The sequence below is a fragment of the Lontra canadensis genome, unplaced genomic scaffold (genome assembly GCF_010015895.1).
Source record: "Lontra canadensis isolate GAN:19392208 unplaced genomic scaffold, GSC_riverotter_1.0 scaffold32, whole genome shotgun sequence".
NCBI lineage: Eukaryota > Metazoa > Chordata > Mammalia > Carnivora > Mustelidae > Lontra > Lontra canadensis.
The window spans coordinates 5,744,141-5,766,204 of NW_022631026.1; the positions used below are offsets into that span (position 1 = coordinate 5,744,141).

The 22,064-nt window shown below is 53.5% G+C and overlaps 1 long non-coding RNA gene across 1 annotated transcript; it reads right to left on the bottom strand.

Moving 5' to 3' along the window:
- Positions 1–254: 254 nt before the first annotated feature.
- On the bottom strand, positions 255–2,275 carry LOC116873277. Its single transcript, XR_004383767.1, has 3 exons — positions 2,259–2,275; positions 1,699–1,817; positions 255–370 (listed from the first exon to the last, which is right to left on the bottom strand). It is a non-coding gene; the product is annotated as an uncharacterized LOC116873277 (long non-coding RNA).
- Between the last annotated feature and the right edge of the window lie 19,789 nt (positions 2,276–22,064).

The window sequence follows — 22,064 nt, forward strand, 5'->3', positions numbered from 1 at the left end:
CTTTACTGCATTCTCCTCCCTCGCATTCCTAAAATGCTCTCCGCATCTCCGAGGCCCGCATTGCTTCTGTTGACACTGCACGAAATGGGAGGCTTTGGGGAAAATTGATAAGAACAGACGCAGGGAGGAGAGAGGAGAACATCTTGATTGGACGTTGACGTGTGGCCAGTGGGAAATGGTCCCGGAGCACAGGGCGCGTGAGCCAGAATCGCGGCTGCGCAAGTTACCGACCTCCTCCTCCGGCACCGTTCATTCGGCGTCTCCGTGTCCCGATCTTTCCTGCGTGGTCCCGTCCACTTCATTAGCCGCGTGTTGCTTTCTCCATGCGGGCAGGGCTGGGTCTTGTTTTGTTGCTGAAAGAGTTTGTTCCCTTTTATGAAAAAAAAAAAGTTTTTCTTGCTCTGTAGATGGGAAAGTGAACAGACACAGTAAAAGCAGGTTTCTGAACAGGGAGAGAGGCAGGAGCACATTTCAAGTTGGTTTCCCTACAGTGACCCCCCCACCCCACCCCATCCCGGACAGGGAGGCCCAAGAGGAAACTTGTCCTCTCAGGAGGGGAACAGCTCGGCTGGCTTTTTGCACCTAAGAACATGGCCACTGCTGCTTTCTGCCTGGAGGTGTCTGGCCTGCTGAGCCCTGGTCAGTGACCAGGGAACTGACACAGGAGTCCCCCAAAGGCGCAGGAAGGGCCTCTGCCTCTGAGTGCCCAAGTGCCCCCTTAGTGGGGTGGCGTCCCTCACAGCACGGATTCCTAGCAGTAACAGACAGCTTCTAGGGGCCCAGGCAGGTTCTGGAAACTGATTGCCTTCTGCTCCTCACTGACCAGTGTTAAACCAGAGATGCTGATTTTTTGTCCCGTATTCCTGAATTCAGAATCAAAGAACTGACAGGCTAGAGCCTCAGGGTCTATGGGAAAAGGGATCCTCAGCTCGGGTACCCCCACACACTACAGCTTCTCTGCCCCCCCAAGACCGTGAAGTCCCCTCCTCAGTAAAGACTTTCCAGGGCTCAAGCAATCATGGGAAAACCTGACCCCACACCCCCTTTCCCTCCCTCTCTGCACACTCCCCTTCTGTGGGTACAGACACACCTCCCTGAAGGGGTCCCCTAGAAAATGTCTCCCGGAATCAGACCCCTCTGAAGCCTCCAGGGGCTCCAAAGCCTGGCTTTTAAAGCTCTCCGAAAACTGGAGGCCAGTAATCTAACACTCCTTTCTGATAAGAGCCCCTGCCCTGTCCTTTGCCCAAATACAATGGTCTTCATTAGCTTTCAGTTGGGGCTTTGAACTCCACACAAAACCCTGGCCTCCCCGCCCTGCCCTGCCTGCCCGCTGGAGCCGGCCTGGGGCCCCCGCTGCCCAGTCAGCATTTCCTTTGTTGCCGCCTCTGAAGGTGTTTATAATGGAGCCTTTTTTCTGCCCCATGAGCAGCCCCATAGGTGAAATCTCAGCCGTGTATGATGTTCTGCTTCCCAAACACCGATGTCCGAGCCGAGGGTAAGCTGCTTTCAAACAGGACCAGGTTCCAGCGGTCGGGAGGGGACAGGTGAGCTGGGAGGAGGGCCCATGAGCACTCTGAAAGGCCAGTGGGAAAGAGGCTGGGGAAGGGGGCCACCGGCACCGTTTCTCCCTCTGGCCCCAACCCACCTACAAGCTACAGGCCGTGTTCCAAAAAATCACCAGGAAGTTGCATGACTCACAGGTAAAATACCCTTGTCCCTCAGAAGCCGGGCGTAGACGTCCTGGGGGTCCCATTCAGCCACAGAATTTGATTTGTCCTTGGACTTGCTGGCCTCTCTCACTCATGATGTCATCGTGCCTGCCAAATCCCAGAAAGGGGGTGGTGTGGCTCCAGGGGGAAGAGGGGCCAGACAGAGTCCCCCCTCCCCTCTAGACTCGGGGAACATGGGAAGGGGTGCAGGGCGGGGACCCGCTTTCAGTTAAGGCTCACCCCTCCCTGCCTGGGCCCCTCCACCCGCAGGCCTCCACTTTCCCTCCGCTCTCCCTCCTGCTCTCTCCTCGCTCCCTGCGGCCTGGCCCCGGGGCCGGTTTGCTCAGTGCAGGAGAGGAGCAGCAGGTGCATGGACGATGGCCCTGCCCCAGGCGGCCGAGGGACAGCAGGCACTACGAGCGCTGCCTCCGTGGACATTTCCTCCTCAGTGAGATGCAACACTGAGGCCCTAGGTCAGCTCGAAAGGTCTCCTGTGCACGCGTGTGCATTTTTTTAAAGAAATTCTTGAGAACCCAAATGAATACCTACCCGATAGACTTTCAGGCCACACCGTGGGGCGTGATGACGTCACGTGGGAGCATGATGACGTCATCTGGGGCTTGATGCGGTCTGGTAAGGGGCGCGATGACATCGCACAGTTTCGAAGAAGATACTCTGAAGCCCGCCACTCCATAACACGCCCTCCTCAGCTGTCCCTGGGTTTCCCCGCCGCTCCCCCATCCCACCACCGCACACCCCCCCACACACCCCCACCCCCCACGCCCATCCCCCCCACCACCACACACATTGCAAAGCCCCAGGCCTTACCTGATGCTTCTTAGGTTGGCGCTACCCCAGCATCCTCAGCAGAGGAGGCTAGAGCGGCCAGAGTGGCTGCCTGTAAGTCCGTGCGCTGTCCCAGCTGGGACCGCCGGGTTCTGCGAACCCCCGGATGCCCAAGCCCCAGATCCGCACACAGCTGAGGAGGCACCCCTCCCCATGGCCTGGGTTGGGGGGCACCACGTACTGGTCTAATCAGTGCAACCAGCCCGACGAAGAACTGTTCAGAACTCGCAGAGTCCCCCTCCACCCATCGAATTGACCCAGTTCCCTCCCTGAGCTCCGGTCCAAGCCAGTAAGCGTCCTGTAGCATCATCCCAACAGGGCCGTGCTACCTGCGGAAGGCCGCTAGGACATCCCTGGGTCTCCTCCAGAGCCGCACACGCTGTAGTGACGGCAAACCCGGGCCGGGGAGGAAGACCTGGGCCACGACCCAATTAAATTCTCCACAGCAGACTTTCTCTAGGTTTTCTTAGTAGAAAAGTACATACAATGTGTGTATAACACGTATTTCCTAAGTGAAGGCTTATCCTCCTATATACGGGCAACTTTTCAGCAAGTCATTAACCCAAAACGCAAGGGGTTCCTGCAGGGATCGTGGAGCATAATTTAAAGCATGGCAGGGCCTCACCGGGACATCTTACGAGAGGTCAGACCAGGCAGCCGCCGTCCTCTATCAGCAGCGCCCAATCTGCCCACGGAGCTAAGCACACCCAAGCCTCGCCCTAGAGCCTGGCACGTGGGCGTCCGGCTCTGAGCTGGTCCTTCCAGCTATAGATTGTTCCAGCTTTTTCCTCCTCCTCTCCCTGCCCCCCGCGGCCCAATAGCCTGAACTCGAGAACGTCACAGGGAAAGACCCTGAGAACAACAGCCTTGCCCATCATCTCCCAAGTCCTCAGCACCATCACCAGAGCAGCAGGCGGTCCCCGGAGGCCCCGTGCCCCACCAGCCTGCACCCTGGGCAGCTCCCATCGCCCCAGGGCTGGTGACTCGTCTGGTTCAGTGCTTCTCAGCCAGCGCGATTCTGGCCATCCCAGGGGAAGAAGGCTGCTCTTGGCATTTGAGGGGAGGCAGGGATGCTGCTGAGGGTCCCACAGCGCAGAGGCTAGCCCCCTGCAGCACAAAATGATCTGTTCTGGCTGTGGAGATGAGGCAAGGTGGACGCACCTGATCCCAAAGGGAACCACATCAGGCTCAGACCGTGGATCCAGGACTCTGAGAGCCCTCGTGCCTGGGGGGCTGGGGACAGACCCTCCCAGCCGCTGGTCTGCCGGAGAGGTGAGAAGCTTGGGCTACCGCTGCCGCTGGCAGGGCTCTTTCCACCCCTTCCTCTCTTAGACAGAAAACCTCCTGCTTCCACAGCTTTAAATTAGGAATATTTGGTGGCATGATCATGTATGTTTCAAACCAAACAGAAATTTCCTGTTCCCCGGCGCAAAATAAAATTCAACTTTATAAAAGGGCCTGTAAAATCTCATAATCAAGCCCATTAGCCAAGCAAAATGCTTCACTTTGATTCTGCGGTGTTTAGCTTTCTTTTCTTAGCACTGCCTCATTAGCCCGCTTCTCCAGCCTGCTTCTCAAAATTGCTTAAAAAGAAAACACACGACTTGAAAGGACAAGATATGAGGGAAACACCCCTCCTCCTTCCAACGTGGAGGCTTTGGGGGAGCGGGAAGGTGGGGGCACCAGGAAAGGCCACAGGGCCCCAGACGCCGCGCCTTGCTCCGGCGTGGGGGATCTTCTCCTGCATTTTTGCTCCCTGGCCTCGTGGCCGGCCTCGCTAATTTCCAGCTCTTTGCCGCTTCAGAAGACCAGATTTTCTTGATTAATAACAAAAGGTTTTGTTGGGCTCGGAGCTGCTTCCCACCATCTCTATGCAAACCCGGGCAACACAAACTGTGTACATTAGCATTTCAAGGCACTTCCTACTAGGGACAGCCAGAAAAGCCCCTCTTGGTGGGTAAAATCCATTTTGTCCTCTCTTGTGACATCTGTTCGAACTTTTAAAGCCAGAAAGGAAACTAGATAATGCCAGAGGCTTTGATTTACAGCCCCGGCCCTTCGCACACCGCGCGCTCTCTAAGCACCAACCCTTCCCGGCCTCACGCGTGTTCCCTGCACTGGGGGGAGGGACCGGGGGCCGGGGGGAGACCTCCGGAAGACCTTCTGGGCTTCTTCAGACTTGTCGATGTCTTTTTCCCGATTTCTTAATGACCCCGCCAACAGCTCCCAAAACTCCCAAAGCCGCCAATCTTAAAACGCCACGTTTTTTCCAAAGAAAATGTAAATGTTGATGGGCGCCCTGCCCCTGAGCTCCTTGTCTCTTCCCCTCCGACGCTGCGCAGGCTTTAGGGGCACGAGGAAATGGAGACACTCGCTCAGGCAGTTGAAATACGGCCACCGAGGTAGAGGAAAAGCCCCACAAGCGATGGGATAAAAAGGGAAAGACAGAAGCCCATCAGATGGCCGCCGCCTCCTCCCATCTGCGCCCTGAGCTCTGGGGTCCCTCACACTGGTCAGCCCCGAGACAAAGCTGAAGGCAGATTCCAGCCGGTTTCCCATTCACTATTCATTGGGGTCCGTCCGCTCCACATGCATTCAGCCAACTGCTGTGTTCTCCCAGGATTGGCATGATAATGAAGCCACGGCGCTGCTCTCTGAAAAGACCGCCTTTTCACCCCATTGAGGTCCGAAAATTATCTCATAACATCACAACATCTGTGCACAGGGCTCCTGCCTTTTGGAGCTGGGCATCCTCATGCATTCCAGCCTCCCAGGGGCTCCCCGTCCCACTCCTTCCCCCCGGCCTGAACTGCGGTCTGGATGCTGAGTCCCCCCCCAAAATTGCTGTTTGATCATTTCTGGGATATTCAAGGTGGGCTGCAGAGGTAAAGTCTAGCCCTGGAAGTTGCTGTCCGAGAGCCTTATAATTAACCGGGTAAGGAAGTCACACCAATAGCAGGGGTGCCTGGTGGGGGGACAGGGAGGAAGGAGAAGTTAGGAATGCATTTTGTTGAGACTCTAGCAAATGACATTTGCTCAACTAATAAGTATATCTGAACTTTATTTAAACTGGCCCAGGTCAATAAAATCTAAGGGGAACTGGTGAGGTTGGGGGGATTATAGACAGACTAGACCATCTGCAACTTATATGTGTTCTGCCTGATACAATGATTTCATTTAATTTGATTTGACATTTAAGAGGCTTTTTTGGAAGAGAAAATGAATATTTCTATATTCTATTTGCAATAACCTCACCTGACTCCACACACAGCCAAGAAGAATAAATGTCACATTTGTGGCAAACAGTCGTGGGCCCTCTTGGAGGCGGCGCCTAGAGGCGGCAAGCCGAGGGCCCTCAGTGAATGTTCCAGGGGCCGATCTGAGGGCCCACGCAGGCTCTGAGTGCTCGGGTTGATTTTGTTTTGTTTTTTTCCCTGTGTCCAAATTCAAGTGATGTCTTGGGTAGAATGTTCCTGACCACGTATGAGAGAGACAGAGGGCGGCTTGTGCAAACAGGCAGCCAGGAAGCCAGACGCGCAGAGACACGAGGCCAACGTGACCCCAGCCCCTCACTGATGCCCCGTTCTCTCTTCAATACTTTTCAAAAGCCCTTAGGTCAAGTTCGAACTGTTCTGAAATCACAAGACCTGGAAATGCACTGTGACAGATAATTTTCCTTCGGCCATCCTTGAAAGAAAAAAGCTATCTGCTTGCTGACCTCTGGGGGTCACAGGCTCAGGAGACAAGAAAACAGGAGGCAGAGGCCCCGGGTGGTGACAGTACTCCTCTGGGCCTCTGCCCAGAGCCTGGGGATGAGATCCACAGGATGCATCTCGGAAACATCTCCGAACTGGGCCCCCGCTCATCCCCTAGTCACCAGCTGGGCTCACCTGGGAAACCACACCGGCCCCCTAAAACCAGATTTCCTGAACCAGCCGTCCCCCGATTCAGCCTCCACTGGGCAGCCCAGCCAGACCCCCGAAGTCGTGCCCAGCATACTCACAGCCTGACCGGCACCTGGATCTCACACCTCCAGCCCCCAGAACTGTCCAAGATTCCTCGCTGTTACACAAGCCCAGTCAGTAGTTACTTACAATAGATCCAGCAACCCCATACAGGGTCTGCAGGGCCGAGGGGATCTGCCTATGGGGGCCCATGCCCGAACTTCAAAACCATGTCCTGAGCACTTGGGACCCCAGAAATCCCACTGCAAGTGGCCCAGCAGGCCTCCCCACTGGGTGTGTCCCAGGCAGGAGGACCCCAAGACTAGAGGATCTGTAGTGGGCTGTGGGTCTGGAGTTTGGTTCAAGGACTGCTTGTCAGGCCCTTCATGACTACACAGACCCAAGGCCAGCAGAAAAAGGGTCAGGGGGGACTGTGGGCCAAGGGCCTCTGTTATCCCCTGGCCCTGGGCCCCAGGAGCATCAGAGGTGGGACTGCCTCTGTTAGTGGTTTGCCCTTCTCCTCAGGGCAAGAGTGTCAGGGCCGAGGGAGGGTCCGTGGCAGCCTGTCCTGGGCCTCAGACGTTCTTCCCAGGGTGACAGGGACCTGCAGATCCAGAGGAATATTCTCATTCCCTGCTTCCCTAACTCTCTCCCGCTGTGTATTACTTAACCAGGACTTGCTTTCCCTCACAATGGAGCTGTGCCCTCACGCAAACAAGCTATTGTGGTCATGGCCTGCCAAAGGCCTTCAGGACACCACCTGATAGTCTGCAGCCCAGGGCCGAGCTGCCTTCCTTGAGAAAGCCCGGCAAGCATGAGCCTCATTGTGGGGAGGGGGGCACCCCCAGAGGGCCTTCCACACAGCACCCTCCTTGCCCGAGTCCAGTACCTTCCACAGCCTCCACAGACAGCAGCCACCAGGAGCTGAGATCTGTCTTCTCACCAGAGCCCACCCCAGCCAGACTCTGCCTGCCAGGGCCATGCATGGGGGAGCACTTTGCTGCAGAGTCCTCCGTAACCAACGCGGCGTGGCACAGGCCTGAATCATTCTTGGATGCCGACTGACCAGTGTTTTTGTTTTCGTTTTTTGCTTTCCCATTTAAGACCTTCTGAAATCATTGCTCACTACTTCTCCAGAAGTCCAGCTTATAATAGCCAAATGGTCCGTGCCCTGTAGTCTCATTATGAAACCTATTTATCTTCCTTAAATATCCCAGAGCAGTAAAACTAAAAATATGATCCAGTTATTTTGGCTGGAATTGACAATGGACTTTCCACAGCATTTAACTTCCTCACTCTTCTGACCTGAGTTTAAAGGAAAAAACATATGTACAGATCACCCCGAAGTTGTACTTTCTGGGAAAATGTCACATAATCATTATTTCCCCGCTTTCTGTCCGTATCTTCCCCGGTCCGGGGCATTCTCATTCCCGAGTCCCCTTCCCAAAAGTCCTCTGCCTGTCCTGACTGAGCGCTCCCTCCCAGTGCAACTCGACCTGTGGTTTGCAACCACTTATCTCCCCACCCGCCAAACCCAGTCGTCGGTTGGCAAGTATCTGATGAACGGGCCGTCCATGGTCTGTGCCCTCCAGAACACCTCCTGCACCCCCGCCCCCGACCCTTTCCATCCAGCCGTAAGACTTCCTGTTATGACATTCCCAATTTTCCGAATTCCTGCACTCCCAGGCACTACCACCTCTCCTAGCCTGGTGTGCTCCGCAAGCCGCCCATCGCTCACCCCCTGCAGTGGTCCCCTGGTCGCAGGAACAGGGGAAAGGACTCACACGTGGCCAGTTTCTTTTTTCAAACTCACGGTGTATTAATACTTAGCAAAACCATGTTGGCAACCAACAACTCCATTTTAAGCATTCACTGCGTGCCCACCAACCACGCACTAGGAAAACCATGCAAGACATGAATGAAAAAGCCTGGCGCCCCACTTCAACGAGCTCCCCACCTGGTGAGGAGGACAGATGTGGGTGTGGGGAGAATTCACACTCGGGGAGAACAGGGTTGAGCACACGTGCTGTGGGGGTGTGGCTGGGAAGAAGATTCTCCAAAGGTGGGAAGAACTATAAAGGCTTCATAGTGAAGGACACTTCTGAGCTGGCCCTTGAGGGACGGGGAAATGGCGCCAGAAGAGGGAGCAGGGGGACAAGGCAGAGGGGTCAGGGGTGAGGCTATTTCCTTTCCCTCCATCAGGGCATCTTTGCTAAGGTAACAGTAACAGTTAAGGACACAGTGGCTCAGCCTCGGGTCAGGACTAGGGGGAGGGTTTGGGAGGCGTTGAGTCCAAAACTGAAAGGGATGTCCAAAAACTCAGCGGTCAAGAGAAGCCATACTTAATGTAGTATTTAAGAAATCAAAAGTAATGCAAAATCCAGGGTGAGCAAAACATTTTTTATGTAAAGACAGGAACAGTACTGCCGATGTCTCCCCTGTTTCTGGCTAATTTTCACTACAAAAATGCAACTGTGTTAGTGTCCACAGGTATGGCTCTCAGTGCACCTGCTTCCACCAATAATTCCCTTCATTGTATTTCTGGGGAAATAAGAGAAAGGGGAAAAAAAAATACAAGAAGACAGTTGGAACTAAAAACTCATTCTTTTCTGTCTTGGTCTCCAGCAAACTCTTCTGTCCACAGATTCCCTCCACCTTTCGTAAAATCAAAGTACTTTTAACTACATACTTCAGTTCAAGAGCTGGGAGCTTTCCTTCACATGTTCCAACTCCCTCTTCCTCTGTTACCCAAGGAACCAGTAAATGCACACGCCAGAGGCTTCAAGCTGGCCTGGGACCCAGCGGATGCATGTGCATCCTGCCGGAAGCTGCCAAGCTGGGCAGGAAACTGCAATCACCAAGACGACTGGGCTTCTGTAGAAGCTTCTAGAAGCAAACCAGGCCTTATCAAAGGAAGGTGCATGGGGGTGAATCTGGTAATTAATTGCATTGTAGGTTTCAAAGGAAAAGGAGGAGGCCACCCAGCTCTGTTAGTGCCTCAACCTTTTCCCTAAAGGCACAGAGAGAAATCCGAGAAGCAGCCACTGGGCAGGTCCACCAAAGCCCATCCCTTTGGGAAAGGAGGACACCACAGAAAGCCTGCTCAGCACTTACTCCTGACAAGTTACGGTCAAAACCCTTCCTCCCTTCCCCCGGGACTTCTTCCTCGCTTTTCCAGAGAATTATCATCTTGGATGAAGTTTCTCACTCTTGGATCCTAGCCAAAAAGTGTACTTATTTTCAGAGTTTAAGGAAGATTTTTACATTTTTCTCTCATAGGTTCCAGTTTCAACTCACTCTAAACAAAACTTAGCAGAAGCAACTAAATATTTAAAATGCGCATTTCAGTCAAAAGTGAATCAATGCCATTCTGCAAGCCTGACAGTCCCACAGAGGAGAGAATGGTTGGTGGGGGAGCGGGGGCTGCTGAGAGCCGAGCCGCCTAGAGCTCTGCCCTGAGGGAAGACAGGGACGCACCTGTCTGCTATTTACCAGATAGTTCTCTTGGGACCCTGGCAGCAGCCGCCGTGGCTGGCCACACACATTAGCTGATTTGCTTTCTGGACCGCTGGTTAACTCGTGTGAGCCAGGAGCCTGGGCTCTCTCCATTCAAAGCCCACAAATGCCCACTGAAGCAGAACATAAAGGGAAAAGCTCAGAGGAAAAGGTTTCTCCCTTCCGTGACCCTGAAAGAGACCCCATCTTAGCCCGCGGTGCTGGATGGAAAGATTTAGACAAAAATCACAGAACTGGGGGGGACAGAAGGTCATGCTCAGTTTCCGTGGCGTGATGGAGAGCCCGTTCCTCGCGAAGTCAGGAGAGCTGCACTAGAATCCTACAATGTACCTGCCGTATTTCTGAGGTCCACTGGGACCCTCGGTGTCCTTGTTGGAACAAGCACTGGGGCTGAAGGAGTGCCCGACGTGCCCTCCCTCCCGCCTCCGGCTCACAGCATCCCCCATTCCCAGGCCAATGCCTCTTCTTCGACTCCTTCCAGGCAACCCCTCCATCCAGGCCGCACGGATCTCCCTGAAAAGCCAGTCTTCCCTTGTTCCTCGCCTGCTTCAGAATCACCCCCGAGCACATCCGTCAGTGCCAACCTGCACGGAGCACCGGAGCCCAAGGGGCAGGATCCACACTCCGAGCCCTGGAGGACGCCGGTGGGAGCGGCAGGCTCTGCGACGCCCTCCCCGCTTTCCTCTGCTTGAATTCCCCTCCCAAAGCTCAAGCCACCCCAGGGAAAATGACAGCGCTCCCCTGCGGAGCAAGGAGCACATTAGGTATTTCTGACAGGCCCCTGGCAGGGGCCGTGTCACCCAGGACCTCCCCTCCTGCTCATGGTCACAGCTGCCCTCCACGCCCGCCGTCTTGGAAGGCCCACCTTCTGGGGAAGTCTCGTCTCCCACCCCACCCGCCCTTCTCCGGGGTCCCCGGCCCCCAGCAAGCCTCTGTCCCGGACCTTAGCACCTGCATCCCAGCTTACACCTCTGCTCAGCTGCCTCTGCCACGAATCTGCATCTTCCTCTCTTCTCCCATCCCAGTAGTCGCCACAGCGCTGACGCTCACACCCAATGAGTGAGTGAGTGAAAACATCTGTCCCACGTGGGCGCTCAGTGGCTGGTTTATTGTTGAGTCTCTTCTTAACAATACCCGACAACGAAGTAACTTTTGGCTGCTCCTGTGGCTTGGGGACTCGGGGTTCCCTCCGGGATGACTTGTCCAACCATGTCCTCCCGCCACAGCTCTCGCTCACGCCCCTCCGACCTCAAACACAGCGGAGGGGTGAATCTGGGTGGCTCCCGCTTTCGACTCTCTCCATCCGCCCCGGAACCCCAACCTTCTCACCACATCTTAGCGCTGACACTTCCCACCAGCTTGTTCATGTTCTCTGCAGGCAACGTCTTACGCACCCCATCAGAAAGGAGGCTTGCGCCTGGCTTCCCAGTGGCCCCGCACGGCCCCTCTGCTTCTGGACCAGCTGGCACGGGCCGGAGGTCTCCCAAGGACGCACACCCGCCACACTTCCTCCCCTGGATGGAAGCAGAGTAGCTCCGTGCAGAACAGGAGACAGGCAGGCAGGTGCCTTTCGTGATCCTTGATGTTTCCCGATCACTCCTGACCGCTCCCCTATTACATAGCCTCAATTCTTCATCTTCAAAAGGGTCATGAACTGAGCAGGAGGAGCACGGAGAAGGTGAGGAGGGAACCGGCCTGGTCCTGACTCAAGGAAGAACCCGCAGGATGTGTGAGCAGAGCTGCTTTACCGGGGAGAGGAGAAGCCAAACATGAAGATTCAGTGCAAACGTCATTTGAGTGCACATGTCAGGGGCACTGTCCTCCCGGGGCGAGTTCCCAACTTGCTGATCAATCATGGACCAGCTCTGAAAATGCTGATTTCCATTAGGAGATAAATCAGAAATTTCAGAGCATCGACGGAGAGTTCCCTGGGAATAAACTTCTGAAGGAGTGGCATTAAAACTAACAAAAAAAGGAAATGTGTTTTCTCCCTCCCTTTTGAAATGACAGCGATAACGTTCAAAATTTAATGAGATTTCCAGCAGCATAGCAGGTATGGGCCGTAGGACGAGAGCAGACACGCGGTCACCTAGGCGCTCTCGCTGTGCCTGCTTCCCTGCCCGGCGATGCTGTCCTCTTAGGACGTGAGTAAGTCCAGAGCCCCAGCAACAAGCTCACTTTGACCCCCTGTGGCCTTATAAAATCAGCTGCTTAAAGCAACGAAAGGGGCACCTGGGTGGCTCAGTTGTTAAGCCTCTGCCTTCAGCTCAGGTCATGATCCCCAGGGTCCTAGGATTGAGCCCCGCATTGGGCTCTCTGCTCAGCGGGGACCCTGCTTCTCCCTCTCCCTCTGTCTGCCACTTCCCCTGCTTGTGTGCGTGCACTCGCTCTCTCGCTCTCTCTCTCTGACAAATGAATAAATAAAATCTTTTAAAAAAAAAACTCTTTAAAAATTAAAAAATAATAATAAAGCAACGAATTACCAGCCAACCTTTACACTTTTCTATCCCTGCTTTCTGGGTACCACTAATCCAGAGAGGACATGTGTCTCCCTAGTCAGGCCCTCCAGTGGTCCAAAGGTGCCACATGGCCAGCAAACCTGGTGGCTCTGGACCTCTCCAGGCCAAGGTAGAATATTCTGGAGGTAAAAGATTTGTGTCAATTAAATAAGTCAATCAACGTTTGACATCATTCTTCATTCCAGAGAAGGAAGTAGACACATCTGGGTCTTTCTGTTTCTTATGTTGGATACTGGCGAGTGGGTGATGTTGTCTTTCATTTGTTATCATTTTATTTCTACAGAGAATGAAGTAAATTCTTTCATTTGTTCATTCGATGAATATTCATTGAGGACGTTTATGTGTTTGGCTGGGCTAGATGCTGGGGGCACAGCAGTGAACCAGAAGCAGCACGCGGATCTGGAAGGAGCTCACTGTGTCTGCTGTGTGCTGACTTCTCACCCAGAGGGTTCCCATGAGGCTGGGGAGTGGCTAAGATCGGGGGATAGGCAGGAACTCCAGTGTTCTGAGCAGCACACTTGGGCCTGCAGGGGAGGCCTGGAGACACTTGTGAGGGACTGAGGAATGAGGACTGAGCTTTGAGAGGCACAGATGGTGCTTGGAAGTCAGGCTGAAGAGGTGACCAGTGGGCCACTGTCCATCCCCCGCCATCCCTCCCGACACTGAGATTTCTTAATGTCCCTCCTCCCTGTCCCTGGAGGCCACTGGGGGAGTGGGAAAGATCTCCCTCCTAGAGATACGTAGGAATAGAAAAGTTAACCAGTTGAGTAGCTGATCTGGAAGCATCTAGTCTGTGATGGTCCCTGAGGGGGACAGGAGATGAATAAGAAATGGGTCTCTCGCCAGGGAGTCACTGTGGTCTAGCCAGGTGGATGAGACCCCCGGAGGTGTAGGAGCAAAAGAGGGTGCGGCCCCTGCCTGAGGACGACCGCAGGGGCCTCTCAGAGGAGGCGATTTGAGAAGCAGCTCAAAGGCCTCCTGTGAACCGTCGGGGAAGAGGCATTCCAGGACCTTCGAGCAGAGGTGCAGGGTCACGGAACCCAGTGACAGAGACCAGAGGTGACAGCAGGATGGGGGCTTCCAGAGGAAGTCCTGCGTCTTTCTGTCAGACGGGGGGAGCTGTGGAGAGGCTCAGGGGAGGAGAATGGCCAGATCCCAGTTTTGCTAGAAGAAAACGACACCCTGATGACCCCATCCGACACTAAGCAGATCCCAGCCTCCCAATACGGTTGCTTTGGAGCTTCAGGCTTCAACACCCGAATCTGGGAGGACACGAACATTCCATCTGTAGCAGGAGAGATGCAAGAAAGCGCGGAGCTGACATTTGTTTACATTTCCAAAGGGCTGCAGGAGGAAAGAAAACACTGATTTAGGAAAAATCATGACTTCATAGAGAAGTCCCATGCCGTCTGTCCCCATCTATCCGTGAGGCTCCTCTGGTAAAGCCGGACATCACCCCTAAATACGATTTTCTCTCCAGAAGCACACGCAAGGGAGTTGCTGCCAGTTAAAAATTAAATAACAAAACGGAACACAGACCCTGTGAGTGTCACCGTTTTTCTGAAAAGCAATCAATTACTGGTTTTCTCTTGATCTCTACGGGATCAAATCACACTTGGTATCATTCCCTGATGGTCAATAACCACTCGTGAACGGTTACACTCGTCTGTGCCTGGCTCTGATGTCGTGCCTTTCTGTACTAGCTTCGGATTCTCCAAACTTCCTTTTCGCTCAGGATTCCTCACTCTGCCAGACATCTTCCAATACACCCTCCGCCCTTCTCACTGCCCCTTTCCCTGTGATATGGGACCAGCTGGAGCCACTGATCTCTCATTTTAAAATGAGAGTCGCTGGGGCACCTGGGTGGCTCAGTCGGTTAAGCATCTAACTCTTGGTTTTGGCTCAGGTCATGATCTTGGAGTCCTGGGATCGAGCCCCGCGTCAGGCTCTCCGATCAGCGAGACGTCTGCTGGAGATTGTCTCTCTGCCTCTCCCTCTGTCCCTTCCCGCCCTCCTCTTCTCTAAAATAAATAAACAAACAAATCTTTAAAAAGGTAAAACAAGAATTACTGAACAGAGAATGGAGAATTTTCATGATGCCAACTTTTGACGTCATCCCTGTTTGTGAACCCTTGAGCTCCGTGCCACACACAGCATACATAGCTGGGTACAGGGTACAGGGGACACGCGGGGCCTGCTGTCCTGGCACTCGTTAGAGGAGAACATTCCGAGGGTGTGAGGGCTGTACAGAGAACCAGACAGGTTGGCAGGAGGGAGAATGAGTGTGTGAAGGCCTCAGCGCTGACCCTGAGCCTGAGGTGGAACCTTCCCTGCTCGCCCCTCATGACAGGTCCGACGCCCCTAGGGACCCCTCCGTGAGCAGACCTGTCGCTCTCATCCCTTACTCCCAGACCCTGCGGACAATCAGCACACAGTCAAGACATTCAAACAAAACCAAACCAAAAAACCCCTTTCCAGTTTTCAAGCTCCACTTCATGACCTAAAAAGCAAAATCTTGCTGAAGCACAACAAGCCACTTCAGCTAGGAATAAAAAAATAAAATAAATAAATAAAAACTTTAAAAGGCGAGGAATCCAGTGTGAGTTCTACGTCACGTGAAGACCAAACACGGAGAAACCATCCTGGGCCGAGGAGGCCGGCGCAGACAGGCTTCCGAGAGGCGGTCCTTTCCCTGAAGGCTTAACTCGATGGCCCCAGGAAGGCTGAGGGGGAACCAGCAGCGAGCTCCCCTGGAATTCCCGGGAACCAATGCCAGCGTGACCCTGTGACCCTCCTCGAAGGGTCCGCAGCACTAATATCCCCTTGCAGAGATGGCCCCATGTCAGAGCCTCCGCATCCTTCTTAAATCGCCATACTGTCGTGCCACAGACAAAGAGAAAGGACAGAAGCTGAAGGTTTGCTGAGCTTAAAAAAAAATGGGATAAACTGTACCTTTCCCCCCAAATAAATGAAGCTGATATGACCACCGAGGCGGCTGCACCAAGCGTTTTGCGCTATTTTCCCCCTCCCCAGCGGGCTGCTGGTTTCCAGCCAAGGAGGACATACCTCCCTCAGCCCCCTTCTGGGGACACGGAGGCCGCTTGTCCCGCTTCTCTGCTCTCCGGGCCCCAGACCGCCTCGGAGCCGCAGCTCCCGGCCTCGGCCTCAGGGAAACAAGGGCCGTCTGCAGCCTCCAGTCCGGGTGTGAGAAGATCTGGACCTTTTTTTCCTGGTGCGCTGGATTTACAATGATTTTGCTCAGCAGAGTGGAGGTTTACTGTATACTGGCTGTGGGCTCTCCTGGAAAGTCAGGCTGCTGAGGCCGACCCGGCCCCCAGAAATCCTGGGGAGGTCAGGGTCACAGCTGGCAGGGCCAGAAAAGGCAGACCAGGGCCCCACAAGTGGCTGACACACCCCAACTCTTACAAAACAGCGAAGACTGTATTTGCTAGCACTTTGCCTGCAGAGAACAGCAGGAGGAACCGGAGTGTGGCTAGAAAGGGTAGGAGATGGAAACGAAAAGCAGAAGACGATCACCATCCGAACACAGAGATCAGCTCAATTTGTTTTATTTTGTTTTGTTTTTATTAATTATGTATTTAGTTGACAGAGAGAGACCCAGCGAGAGAGGGAACACAAGCAGGGGGAGTGGGAGAGGGAGAAGCAGGCTTCTCCGGCCCAGCATGGAGCCCAAAGTGGGACTCGATCCCAGGACCCCCGGACCAGGACCAGAGCCAAAGGCGGACGTTCAACGACTGAGCCACCCGGGCACCCCTCAATTTGGTTTTTTAAAATTTCATTGTTTGATCGGTCTAGTACTGTGTGGCTTGCACTCAAACGTGAGTGAATGAATTGATTTTGATGCTGAGCGGTGGTGTTTTTCAATGGGACATGCGTGAGCTTGAGTGGTTACTTCCTGGAGTACCTTCGATGTCCCCAAACACCAGAACCTTCCATACGTGACCAGATGGCCACTTCTCGTCACCATATGGTTAGAACGATCACCCGGGGGATCGTATCTAAAATGTGGGTTCTGGAGTCACATTTTTCACCTCTGCTGAGAAGCTGGGGACCTGGGGAGCTTAAAGCCCAACCCCAGGATTGTCTAGGAATCTTGTAAAAAAAAAAAAAAAGAAAGAAAGAAAGTAAATCCTGGCTTTATTCCTCATCCCAGCCCCAGATTCTTATGGAATAGTTAGGGGTGGAAAAGTCTACAAACCCATGTCTTCCAGAAGCTTCCAGATCATTCTAGTCAGGTCTTCTCTGGCAGTGCTTTCAAGAACAAAATGGCAACGTCCCATTACCGCCAGCATGACTCTCAACCAGACATGGACATGTGGCCTGTGGGGTCTGTTAACCTCCTCTACTTGGGAATCATCCTCCTCACTGTTTGGCTGAGAGAAGTAGGACAGCACATCCATCACCCCTGGCTTTGCTCCCCGATCCCACATTTAGTGGCTCTGTGACCTCAGACATGTTACTTAACCTCTCTGAGCCTCGGCTTCTTACTCATGTTAAAATGGAACCGCTAAAGCTGAAGGCGCTTCTCTCCGGTTGTAGTTAGAATTTGGTACACGCCCAGGTTTTGCTCATGGGCGGTCCCTACGTCCCTAGGAAAGTGCCTGGAGCATACTAGGTGCTCAGAGAACATTTACTGGATGGACAGATGGACGGACGGATGGATGGATCGATGCCCCTGAGCTCCCCTTCCTCTGCGCTTCCACTCACACTTGCTGCAGGTCCTGAGCTTGGAAAACCTGTCTCCTTTCCAGCCTGAGGTCAGATCTGATTGCTCACATGCCAGCGACATCCTTCTTTAAAACCAACTTTGTTGTTTTATTACCGACATGTTTTCATCAGATCTGTTTGCATGTTCATTAACTCATGTAAACGTTAATAAAAGAACCAAGAAAACACCTTCCTACATGTTTCCTTTTGCTTTCTTTCAGGTGTAAATTATAGGAACGCACAAACGTGATACAGGCCGACGGACCATCCTCTCTACGGGGTTTCTAGAGGACAAGAGAGGACACACAGATGCCAGACTCCCACGTCTCCCCTTCTCCCCCCAGGCTGCTCTGCATTCTGCAGAATTCAAGGGACCTCAGGTAAGACAGGGCTGTGGGCCGCAGAAAGTGCTCGTGAATTGTAAGGGGATGTTCCAAAGCGGCCATTTCCTCCTTCTCTGCACCTTCTCTCCAACCTCGCCTGATCACCTGCCTTCTTCCCCCGGGGGCCACGGTTCTGTGACAGCCCATGTGTCCACAACAAGAAAGTCCTCCCCGCACTAAAGGTCATTGCGAAAGAGATAGGCCAGCAGACCCCAAACCAGTTTATTTTCTCCCTGATCGTCCAACCAGACTTGGGTTTCCGGCCTCCCCGTAGTTAGGTGTGGCCGCGCCACTGAGTTCCAACCCAGGGCTTCTCAGCCAGGGCGATTCTGCTCCCCAGAGGACACTTAGCAATGTCTGCAGACATCTTCGGTTGTCACAACCAGAGGAGGGGGCAGAGGCCAGGGAACATCCCGCTCAGGACAGCCCCACAACAAAGAACGTTCAGCCCGAAAGGTCAGGAGGACGGAGCCTGAGAAACCCCGGCAGAGCAACGGTGTTGTGAGCCGGCTCCAGGCCTGATCCATAAAAACCACCCAAGTCGCTCTCTGTGGGCTTCTCCACGCTCTGTCCCGTCTTCAGGCTGGGCGTGGATGAGCCCAGACACCCGGGAGCTCATTGCCAGGGGGCGGAGCCACGAGGATGGGGAGGGCCTGCATCCCCCAGTGGCGGCTTGGAGCAGAGCTGCCTGCCCACCAGGAACGCCCACTCTGGCCTGGAGTGAGAAACTTCCAGCATGTGGAAGCGATTACGCTTTTCTGGACGTGTTTGCTGCAGCTGTGGTATTGCCTTAGCTCAGTCACAGACACATTTGCAGTTTCTCTGAGACATTCTCTAACGCTGTAGACCAGCAGACATCCCCTGGGGGATTTCTGGAAGCCTGAGTCCCTCCACCTGGGAGAGGGGCACGGGGTGGGGGGGGGTGCATTTCCTTGGAAATCAATTTACAACTGACACTCCGAGCTCCCCTGTAGAGAGAAATGGGGCAGGGTTGTCTGTGGACCTAGGGAAGCCTGGTGAGGGACTTTTGAAATTGTGTCTTCGAAAGAAGCCCTCTAAGGGTCATGTTTGGCCATTCTGGTCCCAGAAGGACTTCAGATTAGAAGTTTCACACTCCACATTTTCAAGTTTAGTTAAGGATGTTTTCTCTCATTCAGTTATCTTAACTCGCCAAAACGGAGCAAAAAAGAAACGCAAATTCCTATTTTTTTTTCTTCAGATTCGTTAACTCTGTCAAGAGGCATGGTTGCTGCTGTCCCAGTGATCGTTTATAAAGTATAGGTTGTATACCAAAACCAGTATTCTTATTCCTCTGGAACGACCGCTTCCGTGGAGGCCCCGCGTGTCCTCTGGCCCGACTTACTGAGCCTTCAGACTCCTCCAGGTGGCCAGGGGACATGCAATAAATGTTCAAAAAATCAGTTAGGGGGAATGGCGGTCAGTCGCAGCTTCAAACTGGGAAGGGATATCAGAAGGGCCAGGTGCTCTCCCTGGGTCACAGGCCACCCGCAGAGCCACCACACGCACTCAGAAGGCTGCTGCCCACAGGGTGAGCTCGGGGACACTCCAGCCCAACACAGCATGACCTTCTCCCCGAGGACCGTCCTCAGGGCACAGAAGCCCATAAGAGAAGCCGAAGACACAACGAAGAAGGTATCATTAGGAATATTTCACTTCCAAGTGCCATGTTTCAAACTGTCATGAAATACCCGTGGTAAAGATTTCCTTCTTTCAAGTGAGCATGTCTCCCAGAGGCAGAGTGGATCTGAGCCGCCTGGAGAAAGCTTTAGGAAGTAACTGGGCGCACAGATCCGCATTCAAGTCAGACAGGCATGGGGGCCAGACCCTGGCTTTCCCATTCCTCCCTCCCTAGGTTACACAGCAGTTTCCTGGCCTGCGACAGGGAAAGCCGGGGGTGTCCCCCCTCTGGGGGTCTCCAAGGGTACAGCAGGGTCAGGCCAGACCAATGCTTACTCCAGGCCTGAGGCAGAGTGAGAGGGTGCCCCAGGAGGCCCACCGCGGGGTGCAGTCCAGGGCCTGGTGGGGAGCTCCATCCCGCAGCTCCCAGGCCCTGCGTGCTCAGCCCCGTCACGCCCCCACTCCTGCATCCGTGTCAGGGAATGAACCCTAACAGCCCCCCAGCTGCTGCAAGGCCACATACAACACCCAGACTCGCTCCCCGCATGAGTCCCCTCGCCTGTCCTTCCTCCAGAGGCGTTCCCTGGTCCACGGCGGTTTGACAGCGAAGAGAAAGCACCCTGAGCCTCACTCTGACTCCCAGGTGACGCCTGGGCCCTGTGGCGGTGGGCTCACCTCGGCACTCGGTCACTTCTGCAAAATGGGAATGACGATCCCTGCCCTGCTGGGCCACGTAAGAGTCACAGGGTAGGGTCCTTATGTCTGCATGTGCTTCAGAGGCAAGCTGTTGCTCAGAAAGATGCCATTTTATTTTATTAAATAATTTTTTAAAGATTTTATTTATTTATTTGAGAGAGAGAAAGAGCTCAATCAGGGGGAGGGGCAGAGGGAGAGGGAGAAAGAGACTCCCCACTGAGCAGGAAGCTCAACGTGGGGCTCGAACCCAGGACCCTGGGACCATGACCTGAACCAAAGGCAGACGCTCAACCCACTGAGCCAGTCAGGCTCCCGGAAAAGATGTCATTTCAAAGGTAACTGCGGGAAACTTCACTCTAGCTTGCTCTTTCCGCAGCTACGGGGAGAACTTCAGCTCCCCGAGCCTCGGGCTTTGCGGGGCTAGAACGGCTCTGCTTCAGTAGGTTTGGACTGGAGCCTGAGACTCTGCATTTCTCAGGGTGCCCACGCGGCTTACTCTCAGAGCATATTTTGCTGAGTGCAGCTTGGAGTTTAAATGCTCTATCCCGTCTGCCATTGGATTTAACCATCAGCGCACAGGAGCAGGAGACAGGAACCCTGGGCTCCCGGTGACCCACCTGAGGACACACTGCAGCCAGTGGGGACAGATACTCGATGGGCATAAAGAAATAAAGGGCTGGGGCAAAGCCACCCCCTCAAGGCCAAGGGCTCAAACTCAGGGAGGGGCAAGCGGCCGGAGCCCTCAGGGCCCTGAGCCCCACCTCAACCACCCTCTGGGTGCTCCCCTAACAGACACACACACACACACACACACACACACACACAGAGCAGGGGCAGCAACCAGAAGAGCCTCATCCCTTTACAGCCGGCGAGCATTCTGCTCTTCTGCATTTCCGCAGGGGCGCCTCCCCGGGAATATGGGCTCCCGACTTCAAAGCGTGACTTAATGAATTGTAATTGTACCAACCCACTCCTGGCTCCTTTCTCAGGATCCAAAATGGCCACACTGGTATACTGTCTCGGGGAGAAGACGGAAGCTTTGGGGCCATTGCCAACAGCTGCTGCCTGCAGGGCTCTCCCTATCCCCCCTCTTGGTACCAGAGTTAGAGTCTTTGTCCCAAAGTGTCTTCTGAAAGGTAAACAGTATCCCAGGGGTCCCTGGAAGCTAAATCAACAAGACGGTGAGACAGACAGACTCGTCCTAACTAGGGCGACTGATCACTCCACACTCAAAGTCTTCATGCTGTATGGAGAAAAAAAGTGAAAATCTCCTTAAAATCTTGGTGATGAGCAGTGATACTGGTGAGATGCTTCAGACATACAGTTTCTGGTATGTCTGGAGGCACGGATTCTTACTCCGTAGTCTGCTCCCAGTCACCCTCCGCTACCACTCAGCTCTCCCAACCTCCCCAGGGCCCTAGAGTCAGTTGGACCACTTATCCTACTCGGTTTGGGTTCAGAACATATAGTTATCACATGTGGTTATAGAGTCTATACCTTAGGGAAAAGTTGGTAGGGATTCTGATTACTTAAGAAAAGACCTACAAGAGGGCCCCTGTGTGGCTCAGCTGGCTAAGCAGCTGACTCTTGACTTTGGCTCAGGTCATGATCTCGGGGTCATGGGATCGATCTCCGTGTTGGGCTCTGCACTCAGCAGGGAGTCTGCTTGAGAATTTCTCTCTCCCTCTCCCTCTGCCCCTCTCCCAACTCACACATGCACGTGAGTACTCTTGTACAAATAAATAAATAAATCTTTTTTTCTTAATTTAGAAGATAAAAAATAAAAAAGACCCACACTATATACCTGATATACTGGACACCAAAATGTCAAATAAAACAACACTCAAGTCTTTTAAAAGTAACACTCTTGTTGGATGTGGGATACATAATTTTATTATTTTATGCACTGTAAGTAATTTGTTGTTGTAAAACTTCTTGGGGAAGAAGCCTGAATAATCATAAGTAATTACAATTACAATACATATGCAAAATTATACTTAGAAACTTTGATCCTCGCTCCCGCCCACCCCCAAATGGCCCCATTTCTCTTTTGGTAGCCATATAGTTATCAGTGTGACAAACCAC